Source organism: Chlorocebus sabaeus, chromosome 9 (assembly GCF_047675955.1).
Source record: "Chlorocebus sabaeus isolate Y175 chromosome 9, mChlSab1.0.hap1, whole genome shotgun sequence".
Taxonomy (NCBI): Eukaryota; Metazoa; Chordata; class Mammalia; order Primates; family Cercopithecidae; genus Chlorocebus; species Chlorocebus sabaeus.
In genome coordinates this window covers 12,523,917-12,543,999 of record NC_132912.1, presented here as the reverse complement: position 1 = coordinate 12,543,999, position 20,083 = coordinate 12,523,917, and the positions used below count along the sequence as shown (strand labels likewise).

At 46.6% G+C, this 20,083-nt stretch overlaps 1 protein-coding gene across 4 annotated transcripts in view; it reads right to left on the bottom strand.

Moving 5' to 3' along the window:
• Positions 1–20,083, bottom strand: part of CAMK1D (calcium/calmodulin dependent protein kinase ID) — a 490,514-nt gene that overhangs the window by 459,630 nt on the left and 10,801 nt on the right. The gene's annotated exons all lie outside the window — the stretch shown is intronic.

The following is a 20,083-nucleotide window of genomic DNA, read 5'->3' as shown; positions in this document are numbered from 1 at the left end:
ATTTGGCTTCTTCTATTCTTCCATTCGTTGGGTATCCCGGGTTGCCTGTGTCCTAGGGGCATTCCTGCTGAATACCATTACTCTATCATTTCCTCGTTGGGGTTTCCTCCTCTCAAACACGGCTTGTTGCAGCCTTGGCGTGATTTATGGGAAGCAGTGTGTATCTGGCGTTTTTCATTTTTTACCCTTTATAGATTGTACCCTTTTGCAGTTTTAAGACTTTCGGTCTGTATGCCGATTTCTCTAAAACCAGACCATGCGGGTGGGCGTGGTGGCTCACGCCTGCAATCCCAGCACTTTGGGAGGCTGAAGTGGGCGGATCACTTGAGGCCAGGAGTCGGAGACCAGCCTGGCCAACATAGCGAAACCCTGTCTCTACTAAAAATACAAAAAATACAAAAATCGGCCAGGTGTGGTGGCAGGCACCAGTAGTCCCAACTACTCGGGAGGCTGATGCAGGAGAATCGCTTGAACCTGGGAGGTAGAGGTTGCAATCAGCTGACATCATACCACTGCACTCCAGCCTGGGCGACAGAGGGAGACTCTGTCTCAAAAAAAAAAAGAAAAACGAATAAAAAGAATAACATGCTTATGGTGTTTGGATTTCTGCTTGGCACCGGGGTACCTCCTTAGACACTCGATGGGGGCTTTACTCCATCACCAACCCTGTGGTTTAAGTACTGTTTGACAGATGAGGAGAACTGACTGGCCTTGGGTCACATGACTAAAAAAACAAGTCACAGGGCCGGGATTTGAACCTACATCTGTGTGAAGAAGCTTCTGGAAGGCTGTGCTGATTGAGATGGAACAGACTTTTCCAGAGCTGGCTTTGAGCCTCCTCTAAGGCAGGTCCTGGGAAACTCCACCACCTGCCACTGGTCCAGGGAGTGCTGCCAGGGGGACCTTCATGTGATGGTGTGAAGAGTCTTTGTCAGTTTATTATTGAGTCATCAGAGCTGTACTTCTGTCACGTGTCTCCTGAGGCCCAGTGGAGGCCTTGCCTGGAGCCTGGAGCTGGAAATCACCTTAGGGTCTGTAGGTGAGGATGCGGGGGTCTGGACTCCCCCACCTGGCTCACACTCCTGAGAAACCTCTGTGCTGAGAGAGGTGTGGGCTTAGTAACCTCTCCTCTTCTCTTCTCTTGTCTTCTCTTTTTTCTTTTCTTTTCTTTTCTTTTCTTTTCTTTTCTTTGAGACAGTCTTGCTCTGTCGCCCAGGCTGGAGTACAAGGGCGTGATCTCGACTCACTGCAACCTCCACCCTCCGCCTCCCAGGTTCAAGAGATTTTCCTGCCTCAGCCTCCCCAGTAGCTGGGATTACAGGCGCCTGCCACCACGCCCTGCTAATTTTTGTATTTTTAGTAGAGATGAGGTTTCACCATGTCGGCCAGGCTGGTCACAAACTCCTGACCTCAAGTGATCCTCCTGCCTCGGCCTCTCAAAGTGCTGGGATTACAGGTGTGAGCCACCACGCCCGGCCTTAGTAACCATTTTTATAGGTCAAGCACACATTTTGTTATTGCATGGCTATTTCTCTGCTGGCAAATGAAGATGATAATTTTTGAAACATCCAGAGAACCCTGAGATTTCGAATCAGGCTGTTGGCAAACAAAACAAAACAAACAAATTTAAAAAAATAAAACATAATGTTCCTCCCAGGGTTCTGGCAAACAAAATGTAGCATTCTCTGGAACTTTTAAAAAAAACGTATATGATCTTTATAGTTGAGGTATCCATTGGCAAAAGGTCATAGAAAATTCAGTCAGATATCCAGAAATTCAGACAAAGTCAGTTTTATTTTCTCAAATGGCTAAAACATGTTTCTGTCCTTGTCCTCTTATATGAGTGGATGTTGTCCTGGTCACTTAAGCAGGTGAGTGAGCAGAACAGATTTTCTTTGACTTGAAGCTCAATGTTCTTCCCTTGCTTAAGATTTTTTGCTTTTGTTGCTGCCCTTGTTCTGCTTGCACTAAAATAATGATTCTTCTTTTCTTGTTACAATGTATTACAAATGTTATTCAGGAGTTTATTAGGTCACATTTACTTTGTTTCAGGGCTTGTTAATTTTAAGAAGTCATTATAAACAAGCTGTGTCATAAAGGACGCATCATATAGGAATGCACTTCAGTGGTTTCTTCATATTTTTAATAATGGGAGAACGCCAGGAGATCGCGCATGGGAAAATTAAAAATCTCAAACACCCAGTCTCTTAAGAAAGATGATCTGGCATGATATGAAGAGTTGCTCATTGCTTCTGTTTAGGATATGTTTGGAAATCTCTGTGGCTCTTGTGATTTACGTGCAAGATGACCTTTTCATGTTGTCACAGGCAATTTCACGGCAATAAGAAGGAGTTTAAACTATATCTTGCATTAGGTTAACATCCAAAGGTATTAGGAGCCAAGCTGTTGAACATTCTAGTTTGAGATTCCGATTTTGCACATGGTTAATTCCAGAGAAAGCACCCCAGGCATGCAGCCCAGCTTACAGGCCACTTTGGGCCACTCACACCTGTAATCCCAGCACTTTGGGAGGCCAAGGCAGGTGGATCGCTTGAGCCCAGTAGTTCAAGATCAGCTGGGAAAGACAGTGAGACCCCGTCTCTGCTCAAAATACAAAAACATTAGCCGAGCGTGGTGGCATGTGCCTGTATTCTCGGCTACTCGATTAATAAAAATAAAAATTACTCCCATTCCCTAGGAACCCCCGAAACACTTCATACCACGCTGACATCACCTACCACCTGCTGCTCGACACGGTGGGGACGTGTGTCCCTGTCACATTTTCTCTGTTAAGAGCTCAGGGGGCAAAACTGACCAACCAGGGCAAGGAAAACCAATAGCTGGGAACACTGGCTTTGGCCCCAGACAGGTACCTTTACTGAGGTTCAAATCCCAATTCTTCAAGACAGATCGGTCTTTGTGACCTTGGCCAAGTTACTTAACCTCTCTGGGCCTCAGTTTCCTCACCTCTAAAATGGTAGTGACAAGAGTATCTATTTTACTGAATGGCTGTGCAGATTCAGTGTGAAAATTCACGTGACATACAGCCACGTATCACTTAACGGTCTCGGGTATCTTCTGAGAAACGCATCTTTTAGGAGATTTTGTCATTGTGCGAACATCAGAGTGTGCATTTACACAAACCTAGGTATGGCCGACTACACACGTAGGCTGGATGATACAGCTACTGCTCCTAGACTGCCAACCTGTACAGCATGTGATGGCACTGGATACGACAGGCAGCTAGCTATAACACGACAGTAAGTAGTTATATATCTAAACATAACAAGACACAAGACACCAAAAAGGTGCAGTAAAAATACAGTGTAAAAGATTTTCTAGGCGAGGCCACGGTGGCTCACACCTGTAATCCCAACAGTTTGGGAGGCCAAGGCTGGCGGATCACCTGCGGTCAGGAGTTCGAGACCAGTCTGGCTAACATGGTGAAGCCCCATCTCTGCTAAAAATACAAAAATTAGCCAGGCATGGTGGCGCATGCCTGTAATCCCAGGAGATCAAGTGAGGCAGGAGAATCACTTGACCACCACACCCAGCTAATTTTTGTATTTTTAGTAGAGACAGGGTTTCACCATCTTGGCCAGGCTGGTCTTGAACTCCTGACCTCATGATCCACCCACCTCGGCCTCCCAAAGTGCTGGGATTACAGGCGTGAGCCACCGCGCCCGGCCAAAAAAGATTTTTTAAATGGTGAACCTGTACAGGGCACTTGTCATGAATGCAGCTTCCGGGTCTAGAAGTCACCCTGGGTGAGTGACTGAGTGAGTGGTGAGTGAATGAGAAGGCCTAGGGCATTACTCTACACTACTGTAGACTTTATAAATATTGTACACTTAGGCTATGCTAAAGTTATTTTTTCAATTTTTTTCATCAACGATAAATTGTTAACTTACTGTAATTTAACTTTTTAATTTTTTGACTCTTGTAATAACAGCTTAAAACACACACATTGTATAGCTGCAAAAAAATAAATCTTCTTTATATCCTTATTCTATAAGCTTTTTCCTATTCTTTTAACTTTTTAATTTTGTTAAAAATTAAAACACGGCCGGGCTTGGCAGCTCACGCCTGTAACCCCAGCACTTTGGGAGGCCGAGGCGGGCGGATCACCTGAGGTCGGGAGTTCGAGACCAGCCTGACCAACATGGAGAAACCCTGTCTCTACTAAAAATACAAAATGAGCCGGGCATGCCTGTAATCCCAGCTACTCAGGAGGCTGAGGCAGGACAATCGCTCGGACCCAGGAGGCAGAGGTTGTGGTGAGCCGAGACAGTGCCATTGCACTCCAGCCTGTGCAACAAGAGCAAAACTCTGTCTCAAAAAAAAAAAATTAAAACACAAGTCCAAGGTGGGTGGATCACCTGAGGTCAGGAGTTCGAGACTAGCCTGGCTAACATGGTGAAACCCCATCTCTACTAAAATGCAAAAATTAGCTGGGCATGGTGGCACATGCCTGGAGGCTGAGGCAGGAGAATCACTTGAACCTGGAGAGGCGAAGGTTGCAGTGAGCCAAGATCACGCCACTGCACTCTAACCTGGGCAACAGAGTGAGACTCCACCTCAAAAAAAGAAAACAAAGAACACAAACACACACATTAGCCTAGTTCGAGGCAGGATCAGGATCATCAACACCACTGTCTTCCGCCTCCGGAGATATCTTGTCCCACTGGAAGGTCTTCAGGCACAGTATCAGGCATGGAGCTGTCATCTCCGATGATAAGAATGCTTTCTGGATACCTCCTGGAGGACCGGCTTGAGGCTGTTCTACCACTAACTTCTTTTTTTTTTAATAAGTAGAAGGAGTATACTGTAAAATAACAATAAAAAGCACAGCACAGCAAATACATAAACCAGTAACATTGTTGTTTATTTTATAATTATCAAGTATTAGGTACTGCACATAATTGTATGTGCTGGACTTTTGTGCAACTGGCAGCCAGTAACATAGTTGTTTATTATAATTATCAAGTATTAGGTACTGCACATAATTGTATGTGCTGGACTTTTGTGCGACTGGCAGTGCAACAGGTTTGTTGACTCCAGCATCACCAAAAACATGTGAGTAATGCATGGCACCACAACATCATGACAGTGACAACAAGGCAACAGGAAGGTTTCAGCTCCATTATCATCACCCCAGGGCCCCGCTGTCATACACGCAGTCCATGCATCACTGCCGATGTCACAGGTGGCAGCTCACTATATTGTACTTGCCACAGGATATAACACCTGGTAAATGTTCAGTAAATATTTGCCATTATTATTAAATAATAATAATAAAGTAATTTAATGTTTAATATATTAATAACGTCATGCTTTTTTTTAAGATGCAGTCTCACTCTGTTACTCAGACTGGAGTGCAGAGACGTGATCTCAGCTCACTGCAACCTCTGCCTCCCGGATTCAAGCAATTCCCCTGCCTCAGCCTCCCAAGTAGCTGGGATTACAGGCATGCCCCACCATGCTCAGCTTATTTTTGTATGTGTAGTAGAGATGGGGTTTCACCATGTTGGCCAGGCTGGTCTTGACCTCCTTGACCCCAAGTGATCCACCCGCCTAGGCCTCTCAAAGTGCTGGGATTACAGGCGTGAGCCGCCACGCCTGGTCAACATAACGCTATTTAAATATATTATTAAAACTATATATTCCTTTATCTTACAGAAGCCAGCGTCCTCTTTGACACACAGCAACTCATTATATACTCACTGAGAAGTGCTATGTAATTTCCGACTTCTGGAACTTTCTTAGGCAACAGCCCAGCTCACTGTCCCTGAGCCCCCGTCCCGATGAGGTGACTCTCTTGTCAGCTTCATATGTGCACCTTCCTACCAACACACAGTCACATTGAACTGTAATTACTTTCTGTCTCCCCAAAAAGTTCCCTCAGAACAAGAACCATGTTTTGTTTACCAACACTTTCTTAGTGCCTGGCATGGAGTAGACTCAACCCATCATATCTGATGGTTTTTTTTTTTAAAGTTCAAATCCTAACTGTGTCATTCAGGACCTATGAAGCCTTGGGCGAGTTACATCATCTTTCTGAGTTTCTCGTCTCTCATATTTAAGTGGGGGTAATGGTACCTACCTTTCCAGCTTGTTGTGAGGTTTTGTTGCAATAACAAAACCTGTAATCTGTCTCTCAGTTGTCCAAAATCCTGGCTGAGTGCGGTGGCTCACACCTGTAATCCCAGCACTTTAGGAAGCTGAGGAGGTTCGGATCACATGAGGTCAGGAGTTTGAGACCAGCCTGGTCAACATGGTGAAACCCCATCTCTACTAAAAATACAAAAGTTAGCTACTAGGGAGGCTGAGGCAGGAGGATCACTTGATCACCCAGGAAGTCGAGGCTGCAGTGAGCTACCATCATGCCACTGAACTCCAGCCTGGGTGACAGAGCAAGACCTAGTCTCAAAAAAAAAAAAAAGAATCACAGAGACAGAACACACTAGTCTCTCAGCATTTCTCACATAGTAAGCCTTCAAAACTGTGAATCAATGAACAAACGAACAAATGAATGAATGCTATGACTCTGGCTGACTTTACCAGCCTCTGACCTCCTCTTTGGCACAATCAACATGACCACTACCCTTTAATTCTAGTCCAACCCTTTGTGATTTCAAGATCTCTCTCCCATCTTTCTCCCAGCTCATTCTTATAAAAGATAAATTCCTTTACAATGATCTATACACGGCCAGTAGTGTCTAATATTTTACACTTCAGAAAATGCTGTAGGCCGAAGGAACAAATCTGTAATGGTATTCCTGAAGGCATCACAGAAAGGTCTTTTTACTGACGTCAATCACTTGATGGGGTGTAACACCTATCTGCTTAAATAATTAAAGTCAGCCAGGCGCGGTGGTTCACGCCTACAATCCAGCACTTCGGGAGATAGAGGCGGGCAGATCACGAGGTCAGGAGATTGAGATCATTCTGGCCAACATGGTGAAACCCCGTCTCTACTAAACTACAAAAAATTAGCCGGGCTTGGTGGTGTGCGCCTGTAGTCCCAGCTACTCGGGAGGCTGAGGCAGGAGAATCGCTTGAACCCAGGAAGCAGAGGTTGCAGTGAGCTGAGATCGCGCCACTGCACTCCAGGATGGGAGACAGAGTGAGACTCAGTCTCCAAAAATAAATAAATAAATAAATAAAGTCAATGCCCTTTCATTTAGCACCTATAATACGCAGCACGTGTTACAATCTTTGTTTGTTTGTTTGTTTGTCTGTTTGTTTTGAGGCAGGGTCTTACTCTGCCACCCAGGCTGGAGTGCAGTGGAGTGATTTGGGCCTCCCAAAGTGCTAGGATTACAGGCGTGAACCACTGTGTCCGGCCTACAATCCTTATTATTATTCTTGTTATTATAACAAAACCTCACAACAAGCTGGAAAGGTAGGTACTGTTACCCCCACTTAAATATGAGAGAAGAGAAACTCAGAAAGATGATGTAACTCGCCCAAGGCTTCATGGGTCCTGAATGACACAGTTAGGATTTGAACTTCATGAATCTAATCAAAGCCTATGCTCCTTTTCTTCCACTTATCCATTCATTTACCCAACAAACTTTTTTTTTTAATAGGGTCTTGCTGTTTGACCCAGGCTAGAGTACAACAGTGCCATCGCGGTTCACTATAGCCTGGAACTGTGCCATCTCCTAGGAGCCTAGAACTCCTGGCCTCCAGTGAACCTCCTGCTTCAGCCTCCCAAGTAACTGGGAGTACAGGCATGAGCCACTGTGCCCGGAAAACAAACATTTTATTTTATTTTATTTTATTTTACTTATTTATTTTTTATTTTATTTATTTATTTATTTTAATTTTTTTTTTTTTTTTTTTTTTTTTTTGAGACAGTCTTGCTCTGTTGCCCAGGCCGGAGTGCAGTGGTGTGATCTCGGCTCACTGCAATCTCTGCCTTCTGAGTTCAGGCAATTCTCCTGCCTCAGCCTCTGAGTAGCTGGGATTACAGGCATCTGCGACCATACCTGACTAATTTTTGTATTTTCAATAGAGACAGGGTTTCACCATCTTGGTCAGGCTGGTCTCAAACTCCTGACCTCAAGTGATCGTCCTGCCTTGGCTTCCCAGGTAGCTCAGATTATAAGTGTGAGCCACCATGCCTGGACACAAACATTTACTAAACACAAAGATGTCCTGCCTGAGCAAGGCGCTGCCTGTGTGTGAGGCCTGCTCTGCTGGGGCCTGGGAAAGCCTGTAGGCGGCCGTAGCACAGGATAATCTTAAGTCAGGTCTTTGCAGCGAGACCCTGTGGCGATCAGAGGCGCCTGTTCTCTGCTCTCCACTCCCTGAATTGGTCCCCTGTCACCTACTTAGGGAGACGTGGCCTGGATCCCCAGCAGGCAGGGGAAAGGCAAGCAGAGGGGCAGGGGCACCAGCTGCCCACAGCTCCCAATTCCCCAGGAGCCAGACACATCCTCAAAAGCTCCTTTCACACCCACAAAGCGAGTGACAAAGCAATGGGGAGATAATGGCTGAGGCCGCCCAACCTCCGGCACAGATCATGTCTTCTCCAGTAACCACCACTATACTGGTGCCCTGTCATGACACTTCCTACTGGTCACAGTTCACATCCTTATAGATAACACAACAGGAAGATGACTTGGCCAAAGCCCAAGGCCTGGGGGTGTTGGAGATTAACTGTGGGACCCAGGCAGGTCACGTCATCTCAATGCACCCGTTTCAGTGCCCGTAAAATGAGGGAGCTAATCTAGCTGATCATCTCAGTTACAAAGACCTCACCTTCTTTTTGTTTTTTTTTTCTGAGACCGTCTAGCTCTGTTGCCCCAGGCTGGAGTGTAGTGGTGCGATCTCAGCTCATTGCAACCTCCGCCTCCTGGGTTCAAGCGATTCTCCTGCCTCAGCCTCCCGAGTAGCTGGGATTACAGACCCCACTACCATGCCTGGCTAATTTTTGTATTTTTAGTAAAGATGGGGTTTCACCATATTGGCCAGGCTGGTCTCGAACTTTTGACCTCAAGTGATCCACTCACCTTGGCCTCCCAAAGTGCTGGGATTATAGGCATGAGCCACCGCTCCCAGCCCCAAAGACCTCACCTTCTAAGCCAGGGGTCCACAGCCCCCAGGCCATGGGAACAGTACTAGTCCGTGGCCTGTTAGGGCAGCAAAACAGGAGGTGAGCAGCCGGCAACCAAGCAAAGCTTCATCAGTATTTACAGACGCCACCATCACTTGCATTGCTGCCTGAGCACCACCTCCCATTCAATCAGCAGTGGCATCAGACTCTCACCAGAACACAAGCCCTGTTGTGACCTGCGTGTGCCAGGGATCTAGACTGCATGCTCCTCATGAGAATCTAACGCCTGATGAGCCGTCACTGTATCCCATTACCCCCAGGCGGGACCGTCTAGTTGCAGGAAAACAAGCTCAGGCTCCCACTGATTCTACATTATGGTGAGTTGTAGAATTGTTTCATTAGATATTACGATGTAATAATAATAGGAATAAAATGCACAATAAATGTAATACGCTTGAATCATCCTGAAACCATCCCCCTGCCCCTGGTCCATGGAAAAACTTCTTCCACGAAACTGATCCCTGCTGCCAAAAAGGTTGAGGACCACTGATCTAACCTCAAGAACTTCCAAAGACTGTGTTCTAAAGACGGGTTGGCTTCAAGGTTTAGGGCATCTGCAGCTGAGCAGAAAGCAGGACTGTGCGTGTAACAGTGTTTATGTCACGAAGCAACTGAGAAGCTGGCTTCCTGTGTCTTACCCTAAGCAGGGAGAGTCAGCCACACTTGGATATGAATATTTTTTATCTCCTTTTTCTCACAAGTATAATTAGCTCTCTGGAAGTCTGTGGAGTCGGGTCTCATCTTGGCAACAGGATCTGTCCCGCTGCTGATTCTGGGGATGTGTCTAGAAGTGGTCATGAGGATAGAGACAGTGACCATGGGAATAAGCCAAGCAAGGCCGTCACCACCTCCATCACTGCCCAGTTACACAAAGTACTGACACACTTCATGTCTGACACGTACTGTGCTCACAAAGACTGTGTCTTACAGGGGATAAAGCCGCCCCTATATCCACAGCCAATGCACCGTGATTCAGGCACACTACCTGCTAAAACACTGAAATACCTCCAGTGAGTACAGAACCACAGCCCCACCTCCACAGGTCCAGCCTCACCACTCATCTCTGGGGTCTCTCCCTAGATCTGCCACCCACCCCGCAGAATGACTGACTGCCAATCACCCAGCCAATGATTGACTCTTTTTTTTTTTTTTGAGACGGAGTCTCGCTCTGTCACCCAGGCTGGAGTGCCGTGGTGCAATCTCAGCTCACTGCAAGCTCCGCCTCCCGGGTTCACGCCATTCTCCTGCCTCAGCCTCCCGAGTAGCTGGGACTACAGGCGCCCGCCACCGCACCCGGCTAATTTTTTTGTATTTTTAGTAGAGACAGGGTTTCACCGTGTTAACTAGGAAGGTCTCGATCTGCTGACCTCGTGATCCGCCCGCCTCGGCCTCCCAAAGTGCTGGGATTACAGGCATTGAGCCACCGCGCCTGGCCTTTTTTTTTTAAGACAGAGTCTCGCTCTGTCACCCAGGCTGGAGGACAGTGAGTAATCTCAGCTCACTATAACCCCCACCTCCCGGGTTCAAGCGATTCTCCTGCCTCAACCTCCCGAGTAGCCAGGATTGCAGCCATGCGCTACCAGGCCTGGCTAATTTTTTTTTAATTTTTAGTAGACATGGGGTTTCACTATGTTGGCCAGGCTTGTCTCAAACTCCTGTCCTCAAGTGATCCACCCACCTTGGTCTGCCAAAGTGCTAGGATTACAGGCGTGAGCCACTGCACCCAGCCCAACAACTGATTCTTACTGTCTCCTTTATATTCTTCCATATTTTTCAACTTCTCTACAAGGATGACATGTTGCTGTTCTAAAGTTTTTCTTAAGGTACCAATCACTTAAAAACCGAAAATGAAAATAATACAACAACACTGAAATAGTGCCAGAGAAAATAAACCATGAAACTTTGAGGTTTGTGTTGATAACTTTCAGATTCAAGATCAACGTATGACCCAGCTTCTACAGGAAGCCTGCCCAAAAGACACCAGCTAGGTTTCAAGAGGTGAATATGACACTGATGCTAAGAGAAAGAAACATTTTTTTTTTTTTTTTTGAGACAGAGTCTCATTCTGTCACCCAGACTGGAGTACAGGGATGCGATCTCTGCTCACTGCAACCTCCGGCTCCCGGGTTCCAGCGATTCTCCCACCTCAGCCTCCCGAGTGGCTGGAATTACAGGTGTGTGCCACCACGCCCGGCTAATTTTTTTGTATTTTTTAGTAGAGGCAGGGTTTCACCATGTTGGCCAGACTGGTCTCGAACTCCTGACTTCAAGTGATCGGCCCACCTCAGCCTCCCAAAGTGCTGGGATTACAGGCGTGAGACATCCCAGCCAGCCGAGAAGGAAACATTCTTAAAGCTATAATCTTTAGGCCGGGCGCGGTGGCTCACGCCTGTAATCCCAGCACTTTGGGAGGCTGAAGCGGGCAGATCACAAGATCAGGAGATCAAGACCATCCTGGCTAACACAGTGAAACCCCATCTCTACTAAAAATACAAAAAATTAGCCAGATGTGGTGGCGGGTGCCTGTAGTCCCAGCTACTCAGGAGGCTGAGGCAGGAGAATGGTGTGAACCCGGGAGGCAGAGCTTGCAGTGAGCGGAGATTGCGCCACCACACTCCAGCCTGGGTGACAGAGCGAGACCCGTCTCAAAAAAAAAAAAAAAAAAAAAAAAAACCAGCTATAATCTTTGTAACATCATAATTCCTCCTGTATGTATTAATGTTAGGCCTTTACTATAATATATACCAAGCATCACACATTCTTTCTCTCATTTGGGATCTATAAAGTCTATAACGTAAGCAGGTGTCATTATTCCCATTTGGGTTATTTGTTATTCCCAAACAAGGTTATCAGGACACAGAGAGGACAGGCCGGCTCGGTGGCTCATACCTGTAATCTCAGAACTTTAGGAGGCTGAGGTGGGTGGATCATTTGAGGTCAGGAATCCACGACCAGCCGGGCCAACACGGTGAAACCCCGTCTCTACTGAGCATACAAAATTAGCCAGGCGTGGTGGTGTATACCTGTAATCCCAGCTACTCAGGAGGCTGAAGCAGGAGAATCGCTTGAACCTGGGAGGCAGAGGTTGCAGACAGTCAAGATCACACCACTGAACTCCAGCCTGGGTGACAGTGAGACTCCGCCTCAAAAAAAAAAGACTCAGGATAAAACCAAGATTCCATAGTTCTTAAATGGCAGAGCTGGGACTCAAACCACACCTCCTGACCTCCGCTTCCTTCAATGGTATGCCACAGCCACCTTCCAGCGACTCCTAGCTTAAATCAGGAATTTTGCAAGTAGGTTGTTAAACCACAGGGAGCTTGGAATCGGACCAGGTGGGAGTATTCACATCATAGAAATCAGCAAGTGCTACAAATTAGAACAGCCGTCCCACCAAGGCCAGTTATCAGCACACAACTGACTCCAATGGCCTCCTTCTTTTCCCAAACCATAACACATGCTGGCACAGAGGGCGAGGTTTTGCTTTTTTTTAATATCAGTCAGTACTTCTCTATCCCATCAGCTCCACTAACCAGCTTCTTAGCAGCCTGATAAAAAGAGAATGATGGCCAGGCGTGGTGGCTCAGGCCTGTAATCCCAGCACTTTGGGAGGCCAAGGTGGGTGGATCACCTGAAGTCAGAAGTTCAAGACCAGCCTGGCCAACATAATGAAACCCCATCTCTACTAAAAACACAAAAAATTAGCCAGGTGTGGTGGTGTGCGCCCGTAATCCAAGCTACTCAGGGGATTGAGGCAGGAGAATCGTTTGAACCCAGAAGGTGGAGGTTGCTGTGAGCTGAGATTGTGCCACTGCACTCCAGCCTGGGCAACAGAGTGAGTCTCCATCTCAAAAAAATAAAAAATGGGCACTGGGGTCAGGAGACTCCTAACTTTCCACGTGCCTCTTAGCAACCTCTTCACCGGAGACATTTAACCTCTCTGACCCTCCAGGTCCTTGTCTGTTAAATGAGGTCAGTAATTGCTGCTCACTCACTCACAGTCAGAAGGAATCATGGATGCAAAAACCACACTGCAAACTGTAAAACGCCAAGCAGCTGTGGAAAACAGCATGGCGGTTCCTCAAAAAATGAAACACAGAATGACCGTCCAATCCAGCAATTCCACTTCCGGCTATATACCCAAAAGAACTGGAGGCACGGGCTCAGACATTTGTGCACCCATGTTCACAGCAGAACAATTCACAACAGCCAAGAGGTGGAAGCTACCTGTGTCCATTAACACACAAAAGGATAAACAAAAATTAGCTGGGTGTGGTGGCGCACACCCGTGATACCAGCTACTGGGGAGGCTGAGGCAGGAGGATCACTTGAACCTGGGAGGTAGAGGCTGCAGTGAGCCAAGATCATGCCACTGCACTCCAGCCTGGGCAACAGAACAAGATTCTGTCTTTAAAAAAAAAAAAAAAAAAAAAAACTTAGGAAACAAAAACTGTGTCTGAACTGAATATATATAGCCTTTTTTTGTCAGTATCCTCTAAAGAATACAGTATAACTATTTACATAATATTTACATTGTATTGGGTATTACAAGTAATCTAGAGATGACCTAAAGTACATGAGAGAGGAGGCCAAGGAGGGCAGATCACCAGAGGCCAGGGGTTCGAGACCAGCCTGGCCAATGTGGTGAAACCCCATCTGTACTAAAAACACAAAAATTAGCCGGGTATGGTGGTGGGCACCTGTAATCCCAGCTGCTTGGAAGGTTGAAGCAGGAGAAATGCTGAAACCTGGCAGGGGGAGGTTGCAGTGAGACGAGATTGTACCACTGCACTCCAGCCAGGGCAACAGAGCAAGACTCCATCTCAAAAACAAAACAAAAGAAAACAAAACAAAAAGGCCAGGCGCAGCGGTTCACGCCTGTAATCCTGGCACTTTGGGAGGCTGAGGTGGGTGGATCACATGAGGTCAACAGTTCGAGAGCAGCCTGACCAAAAAGGTGAAACCGTCTTCACTAAAAATACAAAAATTAGCTGGATGTGCTGGCGTGCACCTGAAGTCCCAGCTACTTGGGAGGTTGAGACAGGAGAATTGCCTGTACCCACGAGGAAGAGGCTGCAGTGAGCCAAAATCACACCACTGCACTCTAGCCTCAGTGACAGAGTGAGACCCTATCTCAAAAAAAAAAAAGGCTGGGCACGGGGTGGCTCACGCCTGTAATCACAGCAATTTGGGAGGCCGAGGTGGGTGAATCATGAGGTCAAGAGATTTGAGACCATCCTAGCTAATACAGTGTAACCCTGTCTCTACTAAAAATACAAAAAATTAGCTGCGCGTGGTGGCGGGTGCCTGTAGTCCTAGTTACTTGGGAGGCTGAGGCAGGAGAATGGTGTGAATCCGGGAGGCGGAGCTTGCAGTGAGCCGAGATTGTGCCACTGCACTCCAGCCTGGGAGAGAGAGCAAGACTCCATCTCAAACAAAAAAACAAAAAAACAAAAAACAAAAAGTACATGGGAGGATGTGCAAAATTTATATGCAAATACTACACCATTTTATATCAGACACTAGAGCACCGTAAAATTTTGTTATCCGCGGCAGGGTGATTCTGCAAACAGTCCCCAGGAGATACCAAGGGATGACTGTATCACATGATTCTACTTCTATGTGGTACCTAAAGTAGCGAAATTCACTGAGACAGATGGTGGAAAGGTGTGTATCAGAGGGTGAGGGAGGAGGGAATGAGGAGTTAGTATTTCATAGGTGGAGTGGAGGTTCAACGTGGGAAGATGAAAGGGTTCTGGAGATTGGCGGTGGCGATGGTTGGTCAATGCTGTAATGTGCTAACGCCACAGAACTGCACACTTCAAAATGGTTACAATGGCAAGTTTTATGCTATATATTTTTTAACCACAATTTGTTTTGTTTTGTTTTGTTTTTTGTTTTAAGGAGTGGAGAGTTTAATAGGCAAGAAAGAAGGGCAAAGAAAGAAAGAAGCAGCTTCCCTGTACAGAGACAGAGGGTGGGGGGCTCCAAAGCCAGGAGATGGAGCCCCACACTTAGGTAATATCAGTCAGCTATATTCGATGGCTGGAGGAGATGTTTAACCAGTTTTTAAAAAACAGTCAAATAGGCTAGGCACGGTGGCTCACGCCTGTAATCCCAGCACTTTGGGAGGCCGAGGTGGGTGGGTCATTTGAGGTCAGGAGATCAAGACCAGCCTGGCCAACATAGTGAAACCCCGTCTCTACTAGAAGTATAAAAATTAGCTGGGTGTGGTGGTGCATGCCTGTAATCCTATACACTTGGGAGGCTGAGACACCAGAGTAGCTTGAACCCGGGAGGCGGAGACTGCAGTGAGCCGAGATCACACCACTGCACTCCTGCCTGGGCGACAGAGCAAGATTCCATCTCAAAAAAAAAAACAGTCAAATAGGAAGTCCTGTTATTATATCGAATATATATCCATTTGTCAAATAAGCTGAAAAGGCCACAGAAAGCCAACATTGTCTGTCCATCACGACTAGGGCCTCAAACTCCATTTTTGCTGACCATGCTAACACACACCCAAAACACCCAAGGAGCATAATTCTTGTACATTATTGCCAAATACAGGCTGTCCCCAACTTATACACAAAATCTGTTCCCAGAGATCACTGAAAGCTTCTTGTTGTTGTTGTTGTTTTGAGGCGTGTTTTCTTACAGAAGTGGAATTTTTCATGGTGACCTGGAGCCTATTCCGACCTAAAGAAGCCCTGGCATCCACGGAGAGCTGTGACGGTATCTGCAGTCCCGGCCTGGCCCTGGAAGAAAGGAAGATTCGGAGAGGCAGCGACACAGTAGCCTCCCTTTCCAGAGCCCAGGACAGTTTAGGACCCAATTTGGCAACAGTTGATGTAGGCTGGCTTGCGGGTCCTTTTCCCCAAAGACCCAGTGCATCATTCCCACCTTGCCTCACTCAGCCCTCAACTCCCCAGTCTGCGACCCATTTGAGCCTCCAGGAACGAAATTACTTCTTCCTTCTGCCTCCCATTCAAATGCTAATCAAGTACTGAGAAAAAGTTCTTTCCTTAAAATCACTTACATAGTAAATGACTGGCAGCCTCTCAACCTATTTCGAGGTAGTTATATCTTCTCAAGTTTTAAGGCAAATTTGAAGCAGTCTTTTTTCAAGGTTAAGGAAGTATTAGCCCATAAATGGGAGGACATTTGGGGGCAGGGGACACTGGCCGGCTGGTCACTCCGATACCTCCTGGCTTCGTACAGCTTCTCTTCTCTCCATCCACAAATTTTCCAAAGCTACAAAGGTTTAGGGTTTTTCTTTTTCACAACACTTTGGGCCTTGTACAAAGGGACAGGGTTGTGTGGGGAGGCAGGCAAGACTGCCACTTGAACAACAGAAACTGTCTGAGGTTTTATTTAACACAATGCCTTTAGGATTCCATTTACGGCACCAAATCCAATTTATTGTAAAACCAATTTCAGTGATCTGTGTTGTGGTCATGAAAGACAGAGAAAGGTCCTCTCAACAACTAGAAATATTGACTACTTTCAGTTGGAGGAGCTTTCTCTTCCTCTGCTCAGCCTGTGATAGAGGCACCAATAAATCAAGATCCCGGACATTGTCTGGCTGCCACAGGGACTAAAATGGACAGGTCAAGAGGAGAAATCATGGTTGATTCGGAAATTAGCTCCCCAAGTGTTACACTAACATCCTGTGACCTGGGACATTTAAAGCTTTTGAGATCTTCTCCCACCTCCCATGCAAAAATCCCCCAAAAGAATATTTTAAATCAATGGTTACATATGCTTATGTGGTACACACACACGTATGCTGCCATTTTTAAATACTCTAGCATTAAATTCAGTACCTATAGGTTTTAAACTACGAAACTCCATGATGGTTAGACACCGTAAGGAAGTTCCTTGAGTCATCAAATCAAAACATGAGTTTCAATAAGAAACAAAGCAGAAAGACTGAAGCAATTTTCCGAAAAGAAAAGTATGTTGAATCAAAGAGAACCCACAGGCTGCCTGCAGACCTCCGTCCAGTGAGAAGCGACTCTTCCCCAGGCTGATGGAGAGAGCGACAGAGTTTTTAAAAAAACAGCTAAGGGTGCAGGGAGAGGTGCAGAGAAAAAAAAAAAAAAGCCGAGAAGCTGCCCAGAGGGAGGGCTGAGCCTGGGACACACAGCTAACTAGGTCACTCCAGCACCGGAGCTGGGCCAGAGGACATTTCAGGCAGAGTCTTTTGCTTAATGCTAGCATTACATGAACTAATCACCCCTGTTGGGAGCAAATGTTGAATGGCTCAGCGGGCCTTCCAAATCCATGGAAATGGCCTCCGAGGAACAGGGACAAATGACAGAGAGCAGGCACTGACTGCGCACACACCCACGTGCCACACACGGCTCTCAGTGGTTCGCGTGCATCCTCACTTCATCTTCACAAGCCTCACATTAGGTCCAAGTGTTATCCTGTTTTACAGATGAGGACATGAGGCTCAGAATGGTAACATAATTGGCCCAAAGCCATACAGCTAGGAAGCTGTGGACTCAGGATTTCCACCCATATCCGAGTAACCTCCAAGTACGCTGTTAGCTACTCACTGTACCGGGAAGAACAACTGTGGATCGGTCTTCCCTGGCTGGCTGAAGAATTGTTTATGATTTCTGAAACCATAAATTTTGGGGGAGGGTAAATATGCACCATCCTGCCCATTTGCAACAAGAGCTTCCAAAAGTCAATTTCCAACAGATACTGATGTGTTCTTCCCCACCGGAATCGGCCCCAAATGTCCAACGGAGACCAACCTCAGCTGCTGGAGGTAACTATAGCTTGATGATAGTTACTGTACCTTCAATCCCAGTTATGTGCCAGGTACGTCACATACATCACTGAATCCTTACAACAATCCCACCAGCCAGCAACTCCTATCTCCCTCTTAAACGCAGAGAGATTAAGGAATCGATCCAGAGGCATTCAGCTATGAATGCCTGCACCAGAACCATCTTTCTATTACGTTCCATTGCCTCCCCTACCTGGCCTCAGCACACATACCCGATGAAAGGTTTGCTCTCAAGGTTCAGTGTTAACCAGGAGCCAGAATCCCCCATTTCTTTTCTCTTTTATTTTTTGAGACAGAGTCTCACTCTGTCGCCCAGGCTGGAGTGTAGTGGCACAATCTCAGCTCGCAGCAACCTCAAGCGTTTCTCATGCCTCAGCCTCCTGAGTAGCTGGGATTACAGGCATGCAACACCATGCCAGTTAATTTTTGTGTTTTTAGTAGAGATGAGGTTTTACCATGTTGGCCAGGCTGGTCTGGAACTCCTGACCTCAGGTGATCCACCCACCTCGGCCTCCCAAAGTGCTATGATTACAGGCATGAGCCACTGCACCTGGTCCCCCATTTCTTTTTTCTTTTTTTTCTCGGTGGGGACACGGTCTCTCTCTGTCACCCAGGCTGGAGTGTACTGGTACCATCATAGCTCACTGCAGCCTCAAGTGATCCTTCTGCCTCAGTCTCCCAAAGTGCTGGGATTACAGTTGTGAGCCAGCACTCCAGGCTGGAATCCTCTCCACTTCTAAGTCCTGCTGAAAGATTTGGAAAAATAGCACAAGACATGCAGAAATGATAGCTGAAGATATAAAATGAACTTGGTCTGTGGCGTAATGAACTTGACCAATGGCATGTATTTGGAGGTTACCTTTGATCTAACTGGAGCCTGAATAATCAATACACTGCATAATAAACCAAAAAGAAAAAGAAAAGAAAATCAAGTGAGATCTAATAAAAACTACCCCAAAGAAAAAGAGATCTCCCTCACCACAGAAAGTCAAAGGGGCATAGAGAACATGAACCGAGATCAGGCTGGAATCCGGAGTCCATGTGCCCTCCTGAACTAAATAAGCACGGAATTGACCATCTTGCATCAGGAAAATAACTTGGGTCTGCTGACTCGGGCACCAGCTTCATGGTGGCTGCCTATAAGCAGTTCCTTCATTAATTAAAGAAACATAATGGCCAAGCGGAGTGGCTCATGCCTGTAATCCCACCACTTTGTGAGGCTGAGGCGAGCAGATCACTTGGTGTCAGGAAATCTAGACCAGCCTGGGCAACATGTTGAAACATCATCTCTACCAAAAATATAAAAATTAGCCGGGTGTGGTGGCATGCACCTGTAGTCCCACCTACTCGGGAGACCGAGGCAGGAGAATCGCTTGAACCCAGGAGGCGGAGGTTGCAGTGAACCAAAATCGCGCCATTGCATTCTAGCCTGGATGACAGAGCAAGACTCCATCTCAAAAAATAAAATTTAGGCCAGGCGCGGTGGCTCAAGCCTGTAATCCCAGCACTTTGGGCGGCCGAAACAGGCGGATCGCAAGGTCAGGAGATCAAGACCATCCGGACTAACACGGTGAAACCCCGTCTCTACTAAAAAAATACAAAAAACTAGCTGGGCGAGGTGGCGGGCGCCTGTAGTCCCAGCTACTCGGGAGGCTGAGGCAGGAGAATGGCGTAAACCCGGGAGGCGGAGCTTGCAGTGAGCTGAGATCTGGCCACTGCACCCCAGCCTGGGTGACAGAGCGAGACTCTGTCTCAAAAACTAAACTAAACTAAAGTAAACTAAAATAAAATAAAATAAAATTTAAATTAAAAAATTTAAAAAAGGAAACATATCGCCGGTGGGCAAGTTGACCAGTAATGTGACAACTCTCTGTTGGACCAATGCCTAAGCCCTCCCAGAGGAAAGAGGAGGAGGAGAAGCAGGAGGAGAGAGATTGAAGGGGATTTAAGGAGATTTATTCAGGGAAAGGAAAGATTAAAGAGATTTACAGAGACCCAGCCAAAGAAAAACTCCACAAGTTAACCCCTAAAATCCTCCCCTGAGAGCACACAAATGTCCACCTGGCACCAGCCAAACCTAGTTACTGTCCATTCAGTGGCCAAGTTTGAACCAGAAATTTGTACTTGAGACACAGTCATCATTAGCTTATCTGGGA